This window comes from Bos javanicus, chromosome 13 (genome assembly GCF_032452875.1).
Source record: "Bos javanicus breed banteng chromosome 13, ARS-OSU_banteng_1.0, whole genome shotgun sequence".
Lineage (NCBI taxonomy): Eukaryota > Metazoa > Chordata > Mammalia > Artiodactyla > Bovidae > Bos > Bos javanicus.
Genome location: NC_083880.1, coordinates 51154739 through 51170677, shown reverse-complemented (window position 1 = coordinate 51170677; position 15939 = coordinate 51154739). Strand labels below are relative to the sequence as shown.

The window sequence follows — 15939 nt, the reverse complement described above, 5'->3', positions numbered from 1 at the left end:
TTCTTCTGTGTATTCTTGCCACCTCTTCTTAATATCTTCTACTTCTGTTAGGTCCCTACCATTTCTGTCCTTTAATTTAGCCCATCTTTGGATGAAATGTTCCCTTGGTATTTCTAATTTTCTTGAAGAGATGTCTAGTCTTTCCCATTCTATTGTTTTCCTCTATTTTTTTGCATTGATCACTGAGGAAGGCGTTCTTATCTCTCCTTGCTGTTCTTTGGAACTCTACATTCAAATCGGTATATCTTTCCTTTTCTCCTTTGCTTTTCACTTCCCTTCTTTTCACAGCTATTTATAAGGCCTCTTCAGACAGCCATTTTGCTTCTTTGCATTTCTTTTCCATGGGGATGGTCTTGATCCTTGTCTCCTGTGCAATGTCACAAACCTCTGTCCACAGTTCATCAGGCACTCTGTCTGTCAGATCTATCTAGTCCCTTAAATCTATTTCTCACTTCCACTGTATAGTCATAAGGGATTTGATTTAAGTCATACCTGAATGGTCTAGTGGTTTTCCCCACTTTTTTCAGTTTCAGTCTGAATTTGACAATAAGGAGTTCATGATCTGAACCAGTTTGCTCCCAGTCTTGTTTTTGCTGAGTGTATAGAGTTTCTCCATCTTTGGCTGCAAAGAATATAATCAATCTGATTTTGGTGTTGACCATCTGGTGATGACCATGTGTAGAGTCTTCTGTTGTGTTGTTGGAAGAGGGTATTTGCTATGACCAGTGCCTTCTCTTGGCAGAACTGTATTAGCCTTTGCCCTGCTTTATTCTGTATTCCAAGGCCAAATTTGCCTGTTACTCCAGGTGTTTCTTGACTTCTACTTTTGCATTCCAGTCCCCTATAATTAAAAGGGCATCTTTTTTGGGTGTTAGTTCACCTGTTGAAGGACTTTCAAATTGTTTCTAGTTTTGACTATTACACGTAGTCAAAATTATACAAAAGTTTGTTTACAGGTTTTTGTGTGAATGTGATTTCTCTGGGATAAATGCCCAGGAATGCAACTGCTGAGTCATATGGAAGTTACCAAATTGTTTTCCAAGCAACTGTATAATTTTACATTTCTACCATCAATGTATGAGTGATTCAGGTTACTTTGTATTCTTGTCCGCTTCTGGTGTCACAACTTTTAATTTTAGCCATTCTGGTAGGTGTGTAGTGCTATCTCATTGTATTTTTATTTTGCATTTTCCTAATGGCTAATGATACTGTATTTTTTTTCATTTACTTATTTACTATCTGTATATCTTCTCTGGTGAAATGTTAGGTCAGATCTTTTGTTCATTTTCTAATTGTTCATCTTATCAGTTAGAAGAAAGAAAACCAATTAGGTTTTTTTTTTTTGTTTGTTTTTGATGTGTATGTTTTTTAAACTGTTGAGTTACTGTTTGAGTATTTTCTCCTAGTCTGTGGTTTTTCTTTTAGTCATCTTAAAAGGCCTTTCATAGAGCAAAAGTTCTAAATTTTTATTAAGTTCAATTTATCAAAAATTTTCTTTTATGGATTGTGCTTTTGATGTCAAATTTAAGAACTCTTTACCTAATCTTAGATCCTGAAGGTTTTCTCCCAAATTTTTCCCTAAAGATTTAATTATGCATTCAAGTCCATGACTCATGACTCATTTTGACTTAATTCTTGTGTAAGGTGTGATTTTTAAGTTGAAAGTTTTGTTTTTTTGCCTTTGGATATCCAGTTGTTCCAGCACCATTTGTGGAGAAGGCTATCCTCCTTCTGTTGAATTGTTTTTGCAGGAAACAATTTTTTGTAAGAAATCAGTTGGGCATATTTGTGTGTGATATATTTGTGGGTTTTCTATTCTGTTCCATTGATCTATGTATCTATCCTTTTGTTATATTTTGTATGTATGATTTCAGTTATTTTAAATTGGTTGAGATTTGTTTCATGGCTCAGGTCATGGTTTATCTTATGAATTCTTGAAAAAAATGTGTGTGCTCTTATTACTGGTTGTGATATTCTTTTTAAAATTAATTTTTATTAGAGTATAGTTGTTTTACAATTGCAGTATTCTTCGTGTGTCAATTATATCCTTTTGGTTGATAGTGTTGTTGAGTTTTTCTACATCCTTATCGATTTTCTAATAATTTAATCATTTGCTGAGAATGGGGTTGAAGTCTTCATTTATCATTGTGGATTTGATTATTTCTCCTTTCAGCTCTATCAGGTGTTACAGCATATATTTTGAGACTCTTTTGCAAGTATGCACTTGGGATCCTTGTACTTTCCTGGAGGATGAATCCTTTTATTCTTATGTCATGTTGCTCTTTGTCTCTAGCAGGAAAATTATTATCCTCATTTACAGATGAGGAAACTGAGCTGTGAAAGAATTTAAAACTAGGTCTAGGGACTTGCAGTGGTTAAGACTCCATGCTTCCACTGCATGGGGTACAAGTTTGATCCCTGGTCAGGGAACTTAAAATCCCACATACTACACTATGTGGCCAAAAAAAAAAAAAAAAAAAAAGAAAACAGAAAACACTACAACAAAATTAGGTCAAAAAATGAGGGAAATAGAAAGTTGCCACGAGCCAACTCTACAGTAATAACAGTAGCAGGCAAGATCCATTGATGGTGACTAAAATTAGTGGATAAAAATCAATGAGAAACAAAATCTGAAAGTATCTCTTCAGCATATTTATTAATTATAAAGGGATAATATAAAAGTGGAGAATTCTGGCTGCCAATACTTTAACCAAGGGATCAAGGTAAAGATCACTAATATTAACAATGTTGACATTACATATCCCCTGACATGAAGGGTACACTATTGCTTCTTACAGTCTAATCATGATAAAACAGGTAAACCCAAATTGAGACACACTCTGCAGAGTCCCATAGAGTGCCTGGATTAGAACCCAGAGCCCATACTATTTCCACTTTAGTCAGGAGAGGTATGGAAGCCAGGGATATGGAGGTGTCTCCTTTCTGAAAGGACATGCACTTGCCTCAGTGCTGACTGGACAGATACTTCACTGCTTGGGACTCACTACTTCAGTGCTCTATGTGGCTGGAATCCACATGTCTCTGTCTAAGGGCTTTCTCAAAAGTGTGAAGGTAGTTCTGTTTGTGCTGGCCAAAGAACACCCTCCCATCATTCCTACATGGCCCTCAACGAATGACCAAGAGGAGTAGGTATATAAATATCCCACTCATTTCCTTTTCCCATTGGGCAGAGGTTTGGGGGGGCAAGGGTAACACTGGGACATGTTCTTCATTGGCTTCCAGAGTTCCTCTGTAGGATTGAGCCCTAACTGCCCACTGGCAGCTTATTGATAACCTACATTTATTGACTGCCTTCCCTTCACTGTCTCATTTCCTTACTCCCCTGTTCGTGTTTCCTGGCATCATCTCTTAATTAAACTATTGCATCTAATTCCTTGTTTGAGAGTTTGCTTCTGGGAGAACCTCACTTAAGGCAATGTTTGAAGGACACCGTTATTCTCCAGTCACAGACTGATTGAAGTTAGCCAAGGAATTATGCATGAGTAGTACCAAACAAAGCTGCCAGGAACAGCTTCTCGGGTGGTGCACTATACAGGTACTGGAGTTGTACAAATTGATGCCTGTATTAGTTTCCCGTTGCTGTTGTATCAAGGTAGCTTAAAACAACACAGATTTGTTATCTAGCAGTTCTGGAGGTCAGAAGTTCAAAATGTGTTTCACTGCACCAAAATCAAGGTATTGGCAGATGTATGTTCATTTTAGGGCTCTATCTAGGAAAGGATCTGTTCCTTGCCTTTTTCAAGCTTCTTGAGACTTCTAGTATTCCTTGATTTGTGGCCCTTTTCTCCATCTTCAAAGTCAGCAGTGTAAAACCTTAAAATTTCTTTCTCTTTTACTCCTCTGTTTCCACCATCACATCTCCTTATCTGACTCTTCTGCCTCCCTCTTTCCTTTGAAAAGACCTCCTGTGATTACATCGGACTCAGCTGGATAACCCAGGATAATCTTAAGATACTTAATTTAAGTATATCACAAAGACCTTTATGCCATATAAGGTAACATATTCCCAGGTTCTGAAGATGTAGACTTCTTGGGGGGTTATTAGTCTGCTTACCACAGCATCCATAGTCAAAGGTCCAGAATAAAGAGCCTATGTATGAGGTGGCAACACCTGTGCAGAGAAAGCACAGTGAGGGAGAGGAAGGTGGCCAAAGAGTTATGATATAAAATGGAGAAATACATAGAGGAAGACATATTTCTTATACATATACATATTTCTGTATACACACACACACACACACACACACACACACACATTATTCCTTGTGCTTAGCTGGTAAAGAATCTGCCTGCAATGAGCGAGACCTGGGTTTGATTCCTGGATTGGGAAGATCACCTGGAGAGGAAAAGTCTACCCACTCCAATATTCTGGCCTGGAGAATTGCATGGGCTGTATAGTCCATGGGGTCGCAAAGAATCAGACACAACTGAGCGACTTTCACTTTCATATATAATATACTTACACACACACACATATACATATAGAGAAAGGGAAAGGTACATCCAACTAAACGCAGAGTTCCAAAGAATAGCAAGCAGAGACAAGAAGACCTTCTTCAATGAACAGTGCATAAAAATAGAGGAAAACAATAGAAGGGGAAAGTCTAGAGATCTCTTCAGGAAAATTGGAAATATCAAGGGAACATTTTGCCCAAAGATGGGCACAATAAGGGACAGAAACACTGGAGAATTAGTAGACAGAGAAGACATCAAGAAGAGATGGAAAGAATACATGGAAGAATCGTACAAAAAAAGATCCCAATGAATCAGATAACTATGATGGTGTGGTCAGTCACCCAGAGCCAAACATTGTGGAGTGTGAGACCAAGTGGACCTTAGGAAGCACTGCTGTCAGTAAAGCTAGTGGATGTGATGGAATTCCAGAAGAGCTATTCAAAACCCTAAAAGATGATGCTATCAAAGTATTGCACTCAATATGTCAGCAAATCTGGAATACCCAGCAGTGGCCACAGACTGGAAAAGGTCAGTCCCCATCCCAGTTCCCAAGAAGAGCAGAACTAAAGAATGTTCAAACCACTGGACATTTGCACTCATCTCCCAAGCTAGTAAGGTCATGCTTAAGATCTTGCATGCTAGGCTTCAGCATTACACAACCAAGAACTTCCAGATGTCCAAGCTGGGTTTAGGAAAGGCAGAGGAACCAGAGATCAAATTGCCAATATTTGCTGGATTGTAGAGAAAGCAAGGGGATTTCAAAAAAAGTCTACCTCTGTTTCATTGACTACACTAAAGTCTTTGACTGTGTGGATCATAGCAAACTGTGGAAAGCTCTTAAAGAGATGAGAATGCCAGACCATCTCACCTGTCTTCTGAGAAATTTGTATGTGGGTCAGGAAGCAACAGTTGGAAACCTATATGGAACAACTGATTGATTCAGGATTGAGAAAGGAGTATGACAGGGCTGTCTGCTGTTACCCTATTTATTTAACCTACACGCTGATACCAGTCCATTCTGAAGGAGATCAGCCCTGGGATTTCTTTGGAAGGAATGATGCTAAAGCTGAAACTCCAGTACTTTGGCCACCTCATGTGAAGAGTTGACTCATTGGAAAAGACTCTGATGCTGGGAGGGATAGGGGGCAGGAGGAGAAGGGGACAACAGAGGATGAGATGGCTGGATGGCGTCACTGACTCGATGGATGTGAGTCTGGGTGATCTCTGGGAGTTGGTGATGGACAGGGAGGCCTGGTGTGCTGGGATTCATGGGGTCGCAAAGAGTCGGACACCACTGAGTGACTGAACTGAACTGAACTAATACGCTGAGAACATCATGAGAAATGCCAGGCTGGATGAGTTACAAGCTGGAATTAAGATAGGCCAGAGAAACATCAACTTCAGATATGTGGATGATGCCATTGTAATGGCAGAAGTGAAGAGGCACTAAAGAGCCTCCTGATGAGGGTGAAGGAGGAGAGTGAAAGGCCCGGCTTAAAACTTAATATTAAAAAATTAAGATCATGGCATCCAACCCCATTACTTCATGGCAAATAGAAGGGGAAAAGGTGGAACTAGTGACAGATTTCCTCTTCTTGGGCTCTAAAATCACTGTGAATGGTGACTGCAGCCATGAAATCAGGTTATTGCTACATGGCAGGAAAGCTATGACAAACCTACACAGTGTGTTGAAAACCAGAGACATTACTCTGCTGACAAAGGTCCGTATAGTCAAGGCTATGGTCTTCCCAGTGGTCATGTATGGTTGTGAGAGCTGGACCATAAAGAAGGCAGAATGCCAAAGAATTGATGCCTTCAAATTGTGGTTCTGAAGAAGACTCCTGAGAGTCCCTTGGACAGCAAGGAGATCAAACCAGTCAATCTTAAGGGAAATCAAACCTGAATACTCATTGGGAGGACTGATGCTGAAGCTGAAGCTCCAGTATTTTGCTCATGGAATATGAACAGCCAACTCATTAGAAAAGTCTCTGATGCTGGGAAAGATTGAGGGCTGATGGAGAAGAGGGTGTCAGAGGATGAGATGGTTGGATGGCATCACTAAGACAACGGACATGAACTTGGGCAAACTTTGGGAGATAGTGAAGGACAGGGAGGCCTGGCATGCTGCAGTCCATGGGGTGGCAAAGAGTTGGACACAACTGGGAGACTAAGCATCAACATACATATCATATATTTATACAATTTGTATATAATATATTATCAACAAATTATTGGTATATAAATACACACAGAGAGAAAGAATGTGTGTGTGTGCACGTGCTCACTCACACGTGGCTTCGGGGAGTGAGGTGGAGTGAATGGAATAGTGATAGGATCTGGAAGGAACAAGAGGAACTTTAAGGAGAAAACAGGTAGGATGGGTCTGTGTCTAAGGAAGTGGCCCTATTCAAGGTAGGACTGCAGAGAAGTGAAGCCAATGGATTTTATAGACAGACATCTTAAAAACCACCAGGAAGGTGCACAAGATGAAAAAAAAAAATGAAAGGGCATGTGGTCTGTGGCTCCAGGCAGACCAGATGGTTGGTAGAGCCGTCCCTAAGTGTCCAGGATTGCAGAGAGAGACAAAGAGGCAAGGCTTTGAGACCAGGGAGACGAAAAAGGAGAAGCTAGGTTTGTCATGGGAAATAAGGCTGCAGTTTCACATTTGGAAGTGCTTATGTTTGGGAGACCTGAGTTCAATCCCTGGGTAGGGAAGATCCCCTGGAGAAGGAAATGGCAACCCACTCCAGTATTCTTGCCTGGGAAATCCCATGGACAGAAGAGCCTGGCAGGCTGCAGTCCATGGGGTTGCAAAGAGTTAGACACGACTGAGGGACTGTAACTTTTACTTTTCACTCTGTGTCATGAGTAAGTGTAGGGTTTAGCAACAGGTTGAGGAAGAAATATTACACTTGCAACTTCTATAAAACATTTTGTTCTTCATTAAAAATCCTTGCATATCAAGTGAGATTCATCCATGAATTCATGTAACAAACATTGAGCTGCTGCTTGGCACTGAGCAGTTCTCTGCACTGGAGACAGAAGCAGTGAACAAAGAAGGAGAGTGAAAGGACTCAGGGAAATAGCTAAAAAAGAAAAGAGAAGACAAGTGGGTGAGTGAGGGAGTGGGTGAGTAGATGACAGAGGCAGAAAAGGCTTTTCTTGGCAGGAGGTGATGTGGGTTTTCAGTATCCTTGACATCTGCAAAGAGAGGCTTGCCCAGCTCCCATCCTCCTGCCCATCTGGCCTGGAGAGCAGATTTAAACCAGCGTTCCCCATTCTCCTCCTCCACGAAGTCCTTTCTATTTTCCTTCCTCCTTTTCTTCTTCCCATGTCTTCCTGGAGCTTGGGAGGACCAAGCCTGGAAGAGACAGAGACTATGGTGTCCTTCTCTTGCTTCCACTTTTTTCTTTCCATCTTGGACCCAACTTAAAAAACAAAAATGTGTAGAGGCCTACTGCAGGGAATACAAGATAGGAGACTCCCATTGCCAAGGGCAGTTGTCCAGCAAAGGTCATCTGGGAGCCATTAGCAGCCAATGTGCCCAAAAGCTATAACAGGGTATATCAGATTGTAAAGGGGATCTGTGTGAGGCAGCAACAGTGTCCACAAAAACATTTGTAAAGTAGCAGATAAACTTATACTTGGCTGGAGGGAATGCACATTGGTATAATACTTTGGAGATCAATTTGATAATATCTTACAGCTGCTGCTGCTGCTAAGTCTCTTCAGTCGTGTCCGACTCTTTGCGACCCCATGGACTGCAGCTTACCAGGCTCCTCCGCCCATAGGATTTTCCAGGCAGGAATACTGGAGTGGGTTGCCATTGCCTTCTCCGAATATCTTACAGAGTAGAAGACAAAGTGTTTTATGACCCAGTGCTTCCACTTCCAGTCATATATCCTAGAGATTTCTTTACATGTGGAAGAGTCTTATAGAGAGGGAGAGAGGAGTGCTATAGACTGGGCCCCAAGGGAGCACTGGCATTTAGGCAACTGGAAGAAGATGGAGACTCAATTGTAGACTGGAAGAAGTAGGAACTGTGGTCCTGCTCATTGCAATGTCCCCAGTGACATGTCTGCCCATGAGGAAAGCTCCTGGGGTGCACAGGAAAGGAAGGAAGAAGCAGTGAAGGAGACAGAGGTCAGAGAGAAAAAAAATGATGATCCCTCACCCTGAATACCAGAGAAAGAGATTGTTAAAGGGGATTGGACAGTGAGAAATAAAATATTGCCTGCCATATCAGTAAACGAAGAATGTCACAGTCATCAGCAATTGCAACCACCCTTAACGGTGAGCCTGAGGGAGTTCAGGAAGGAAACAAGGAATGCCAAGCATCTAGCAGCCATCAGACTGTAGCTACCACCAAAGGTGCAGCCTGAGGAAACTGAGGATGAGAAAACACAGGATTCTGATCCCAGATAGCTGAGGTGCACATCTAAGGAATGACTTCAGTGAGCCCAGACTCTTGCATCTTTCCACACATAGAAAAGTGATAAACTCCTTAACTTGAGATATCTAGTTTTCTTTTTATAACTGTAGCCAGAGCTGTGTCATAGCCATCCTTTGGGTCCTCTGCTGCAAAAGTAGAATCAAGTCTCAAATAAAATCTTTTAAATTACATCTGCTAATATTATACATGTAGGACAGTACTGTATCATACTTCTGTGAATGTAAAATATCTTGTACCTGCTTTATGACATGTAGTAGGGACTATGCTATATCACAGCTATTTTTAATGACACTGTTCTAGAATTTTTTTCTTTCTGGATTATGATTGAAAAGCTAATAAAAAAATGGTGCCAAGTACCACAACAGTAACAGAACTTTGCTATTTTCTGGAGTTTTGTTTTTCATCTTTTTTTTTTTTTAATGGAGAATGCTGGATGTGTCTCTAATTTTGCTCAGATGACTGCAGAACCTAGAAAAGCTGTGGATGATATTGATGTATGACATACTGCTATTGGTCTTTTATGTGAATAAATGAATCTATCTATATCTAACTTGAATTTTTAGAAACTTCAGCTGTGCTGTCAACTTTGGAAAAATATCCCAGTTGTACATGTTGGTTGACATTGTACAGAAACTGACAGCCACATTGCTGTGCTGGGTCTTTGTTGCTGCACTCGGGCTTTATCTAGTTGAGGCAAGCAGGAGCTACTCTCTAGCTGCAGAGTATGAACTTCTCATTGTGGTGGCTTCTCTTATTTTGGAGCATGGGCTCTAGACGTGTGGGCTTCCATAGTTGTAGAGCATGGTTTTAGTTGCCCCTTGGCATGGGGAATCCTCCCGGACCAGGGATTGAACCCGAATCCTCTGCATTTGGCAGGTGGATTCTTAACCACTGAATCACGAGGGAAGTCCCAAGACACTTAATTACTTTGGGGATTTTTTTTTTTTTTTTTATCCATTCAGCGAGGACCAAAAACCCAGCCCATAGCAGTGTCGTAGGATTAGAAGCAATATATATAAGTGGCCAATAGAGTCCCTGTGTGGCAGCTGGCCTCCAGTATGGCTCCAGTGATCCTGGCCTCCTGGTGTTCCCCTCTTACACGGACTAGGGCTGGGCTGTGTAACCAGTGTGGAAATGTCAATGTGTAACTTCCAAAGCTAGGTCACAAAAGACACTGCCACTTCCATCTTGTTCTCTCTTGGATCCTTTTCTCTTGGAAGAACAGCTGCCATGTCAGGAGGACACTCAAGCAGCCCTCTGGGCAGGTCTATAAGGCGAGGAGCTGAGGTCTCCTGCTAATGGCCAGTGCTATTTGGCCAGTTGCATGGAAAAGCCAACTTGAAAATGGACCCTCCAGCCCCAGTCAAGCCTTCTGATGTCCACAGCCCTGGCCAAGCTCTTGGCTGCAATCACATAGAAGACACTGAGCTACAACTACCCAGTTAAGCCACTTCCAAATTTCTGACCCTCCCAAACTGGGTGAAACTGTATCAGTATTGTTATTTTAAGCTGCTAAGTTTTAGGGTAATTTGTAACACAGCAATAGGTAACTAATATGCCCTGGCACATGGTTTATATAATGATAAAAAAAAAGCAACTAACAGCCATATTGGTCTAGAAACATTAACATAATTTTTTCCATTTGTATAGGGGCAATGTATTTAATGGTATTAAATATGTAAGATCTTATCTAATGAGTTTGATACAGAAACTAATAAAGTATTCTCAACCTCCCCCAAACAGAAACAAAGCAGTAGCCTTTTGTTCTGACTATGTGGTATTTTTGCAAAAACTTCTGTATATCCTGGCTCCCCCAACCCCTCACTTCCTCTTCAGAACAGTTTTCTTAGAGCTTATGTGAAAGCTTGTCTCCTAGGCTTGAAGTCCTAATAATATCTGCTGAAAAAAACATAACTGTCAGTTCTGGTTCAAGATAGCAGAGTAGAAGGACATGAGCTCATCTCCTCCTGTGAGAGCACCAAAACTGCAACTAGCTGTTGAACAGCCATTGATGGGAGGATGCTGGAACACACCCAAAAAAGATAGCCCATGTCCAAAGACAAAAAAGAAGCTGCAGCAAGACGATAGGAGGGGCACAATCACAGTAAAATCAAATTCCATATCTGCTGGGTGGGTGACCCACAGCCTGGAGAGCAATAATGCCAAAGAAGTTCTTGCACTATTGTGAAGGTTCTGAACCCCATGTCAGGCTTCCCAGCCTGGGGATCTGACAAAGGGACTGGGAATCCCTAGGGAATCTGACCTTGAAGACCAGTGGGATTTGATTATAGGCCTTCCAGAGGACTGAGGGAAACAGAGATTCCAGTCTTGGAGGGCACAAATAAAATTTTGCATGTACCAAGACCCACAGAAGAGGAACAGTGACCCCATAGGAATCAAAACTATGTGCTAGTGTTGGAGGGCCTCCTATGGAGGTGTGAGTTGGCAGGGACTCACCACAGGGATGGGGGCACTGGAAGGTCCCCTTTGGTGAACCCTCTTGTAGTTCACCATTAACCCTACCATAGAGCCTGTAGACCCCAGGCTGGGTTGCCTCAGGCCAAACAACTACCAGGGAGGGAGTGCAACACCACTCAACAGCAGATAATTGGATTAAAGCTTTGCTGAGCAAGGCCCTGCCCACCAGAGCAAGACCCAGTTTTTCCCATCACCAGTCCCTCCCATCAAGAAGCTTACATAAGCCTCTTAGCCTCATCCATCAGAAGGCAGACAGAAGCAAAAAGAAACACAGTCCCAAGGAGGCTAAAACAAAAACCATATTACAGAATGTTAATCACAATGAAAAAGCAGAAAGTTATGTCCCAGATGAAGGGACAAGATAAAATCCAAGAAGAACAACTAAGTGAGGTGTAGATAGGCAAACTTCCCCAAAAAGAATTCAAAATAATGATAGTGAAGATGATACAGGATCTTGGGAAAAGAATGAAGAAGATGCAAGAAATGTTTTCTATAGACCCAGAAGAACTAAAAAACAAACAAACAGAGATGAATAATGCACTAGAAGGAATCAATAGCAGAATAGCAGAGGCAGAATAACTGAGGCAGAAGAATGGATAAATGACCTGGAGGACTGAATGGTGGAAATCACTGACACAGAACAGAATACAGAAAAAAGAACGAAAAGAAATGAGGACAGCCTTAGAGACCTATGGGACAACATTAAATTCTAGCATTCTCACTATAGGGGTCCCAGAAACAGAAGAGAGAGAAAGGACCTGAGAAAATATTTGAAGAGATAATAGCTGAAAACTTCCTGAACATGGGAAAGGAAATAATCAACCAAATCCAGGAAGCACAGAGAGTCCCAAAAAGGACAAACAAGGAGAAACACACCAAGATACATAGTAATCCAACTGTCAAAAATTAAAGACAAAGATAAAATATTAAAAGCAATAAGGGAAAAGAAACAAATAGCATAAAAGGAACTCCCATCAGGCCATCAGCTGGCTTCTCAACAGAAACTCTACAAGTCAGAGGGGAATGGCATGATATATTTATAGTGATGAAAGGGAAGAACCTACAACCAAGACTACTCTACCCAGCAAGTCTGTCCTTCAGATTTGATGGAGAAATCAAAAGGTTCCAGATAAGCAAAAATTAAGAGAATTCAGCACCATCAAATCAGCTTTACAATAAATGCTAAGGGAACTTCTCTAGGCAGGAGATGCAAGAGAAGGAAAAGACCTACAGAAAATAAACCCAAAACAATTATGAAAACGGTAACGGGATCATATATATCAATCATTACCTTAAATGCAAATGGATTAAATGCACCAACCAAAAGACACAGACTGACTGGGTGAATGAAAACATGTGCCTGTATGCACTTCCATTTACCACATCACTCTGCTTGACCCTGCTCCCTGCTGCTTCTGCTGCTAAGTTGCTTCAGTTGTGTCTGACTCTTTCCGACCCCATAGATGGCAGACCACCAGGCTCCTCTGTCCCTGGGATTCTCCAGGTAAGAATACTGGAGTGGGTTGCCATTTCCTTCTCCACCCTCCACCCCAATTGTACGTAATTATTTTAAATTGTTAAGTTAATCACGTTCCCATTATGGCTTGCAATTGTAATTATCTTTTCCTTATTTTGTCTGGTTATTGATTGTGAAAACTGATAAATGTCTTTTTCTATTGTGGTTATGTAACTTTTTTTAAAATTTAAATTAATTAATTTATTTTAATTGGAGGCTAATTACTTTACAATATTGTAGTGGTTTTTGCCAAACATCGACATGAATCAGCCATGGATGCACATGTGTTCCCCATCCAGAACCCCCTTCCCATCCCATCCCCCAGGGTCATCCCAGTGCACCAGCCCTGAGCACCCTGTCTCATGTGGCTATGTTTCTATTATTCACTTAATATCATTGTATCATGATTGGTCAACAGAAAAATAATAGAACTCTATATCACTAAAGAAAGTGAAGTTGCTAAGTCATGTCCGACTCTTTGCAACCCCATGGACTGTAGCCCACCAGGCTCCTCCCTCCATGGGATTCTCCAGGTAAGAGTACTGGAGTAGGTTGCCATTTCCTTCTCCAGGGGATCTTCCCGACCAGGGATCGAACCCGGGTCTCCCGCATTCCAGGCAGACGCTTTAACCTCTGAGCCACCAGGGAAGCCCTAAAACTAGTATCTAAAAAAACCAAACAAACACCTGTAATCACTTTTTAAAATGCAGATGCTTGTCAGAATTATATGGAAATTTTTTGAAAAATACAAATGCTGAGGTGTTGCCTTTTTTCTCTAGAGCTCCAGATAGTTTCTAATGAGCAGTCATATTTAAAAACAACTGGACTCTATGACGATCTTTTACTTTTATGTTTGTTTTACTCTTTCTATTTCATATTCAGTGCTCCCATTTCATTTATGTTCTCCAATTTTTCCATCTGTTCTTTTTTTTTCTTTGATGTTTTCTCAAGCTTTTATCAAGCATAGTAGAAAAACTTTTGTATACATATATATATAAATATTTATAATATATATTTTAGAAAATGTATGAATTTTTGCCTAAATTAAAAAGTTATGACATTGTGATTCTACTTGCTTGACTTAGTATGAATAGAATGCTAGATTTCTAATTAAAAGTGTATATACAAAGCAACAAAGGTTTACTGTACAGCATAGGGAACCATAGTCAATATCTTATAATAACCTATGATGGAAAATAATTTCAAAAATAATATATGTGTATTTGTATAACTGAATCACCTTGCTGTGTACCTGAAACATTGTAAGTCAACTATACTTCAATAAAAAAATATATATATTAAAAAAAAGAAAACATAACTCTCAACTTTTAGGTTGTGCATTTTTTTTTTTTTCAGTTGATAGTTATGGTAACCATGAAGGGACCAGAGCAACTTTCTCTCCTTTGCCTGAACTCTAGAAGGATCCAGAGCCTTGATACCAGCAGAGGCCTCCTGTGCCTCTCTGTCTCCTTGGAGAATCCAGATGAATTGGGTGAGTCTCTACTGGTTCTCAGATCTCCCTATTTTTGGTTGATGATCCTGAGTTTTATTTGGCAGTGTCTAACAAGTAATTTGTTTCGCAGTTGAAAGATATTGGGGAATGACCCCTGCAATTGAAAGATATTGGGGGAGCCTGGTTGAAAAACACTGGGGCTCAGTTTAGACACTGAGTGGATTATCCTCAGTGTAAGCCACTAGGAAGATTTTACTCAGTTTAGACTGACTGGTTTATCCTTGGTTGAAGGACTGGGAAGGCTTTGTTCACTTAAAAGACTGAGTAGTGTTGGATTGAGTAATTAAGAAGACTGGCCTGCCATTTTTCCTTGAGTTGGCTACACTAGTGATATTATTTTGACAAACTGACCTCTGAATGGGGAATAAAAGTTTTCAAAACAAGAAAGACATATTGCCAGCCCCCACCTAATATCCCACCCAGGTTTATATATCTGCAAAATTTACAAGTACTTTCATTGGGAATTAGAGGAAATCCACATTAAAAATGAGGAGGCTCTTTTATTGCATACGTAGTTAAGTTTAAAACACTGGCTTGATAAAAATAGTTTTTCAGAATTCTTACTGTAAACAAAGGCCTTCTGGGGAAACTTGCATTTCTCTTCTTGTGTCTTTGAGATGAAAATGTTCTACCTGATCTTCTTAGGGGGTTTTGTGTGTATGTGTGTGTGTGTAGAAATCTTGATCTCTGTCATACTATTTTTAAGAGTAAACTTTCTGGATATTTTTATTTAGGTGACATCCTCCCCCATTCTTTTATGGAAAAGCCTCTTATGTCTTAATGGTTTGAATTACTATTAATATATATCTCATTAATAGCCAAATATGGATCCTTTAAACTGGAGAAACTTCTAAATTGGTAAAATTTTAGAGCACTCTCATTACAAATAGCTCTTTTATTGGTACTTGTATAAAAATCAAATTAAAGGGAGAAAAAAGAAATATGTTTAATGGTTAACCTACAAACTTCTTTAGTTTAAAGCAAGTAAGAAAAACCAGTTTGGGAAGCTTTATTTGTGGTCTTCACTTCCCCTCAATGGGTTTTACAGATGCCAATAAAACATTAGAATAATGAATGCTAACAAGAAAAAAAACCTGTGAGGAAAGTCTAGATACTTGTTGGGACAAGAAAGAAATTTTAAAAAGGACTTATCTCAAAAAATAAAGAAATCTTCAGATGGTTATTTAAAATGGGATAAATAAAATAGACATGTATGTGATTAAAACACAAGGTTTTGATATTATATTAACTAAGATTAAATGGGCCAAAAGGGATCCCCTACTAATCTCCAACATTAAAAATCACATGAGTCTGCTCTATTTACCCCAGTTTTTAAAATATATATTTAAGAGGCTGGAAAATTTTTTTTTACACTGAGATGCTTAACCAACAATTACTTGGGGCAACAGTTAGGCCAAGAGCCTGAATTCCTTGACTCAAACCTCTGTTGACTTAAAAAATATTAGCAACCTAAAAGTTGAGAATTATGTTTTATTCAGGAGG

At 40.1% G+C, this 15939-nt stretch overlaps 1 non-coding gene across 1 annotated transcript; it reads right to left on the bottom strand.

The window, feature by feature from the left end:
* Positions 1-13499: 13499 nt before the first annotated feature.
* TRNAS-GGA (transfer RNA serine (anticodon GGA)) lies at positions 13500-13571 on the bottom strand. Its single transcript has one exon. It is a non-coding gene; the product is annotated as a tRNA-Ser (tRNA).
* Between the last annotated feature and the right edge of the window lie 2368 nt (positions 13572-15939).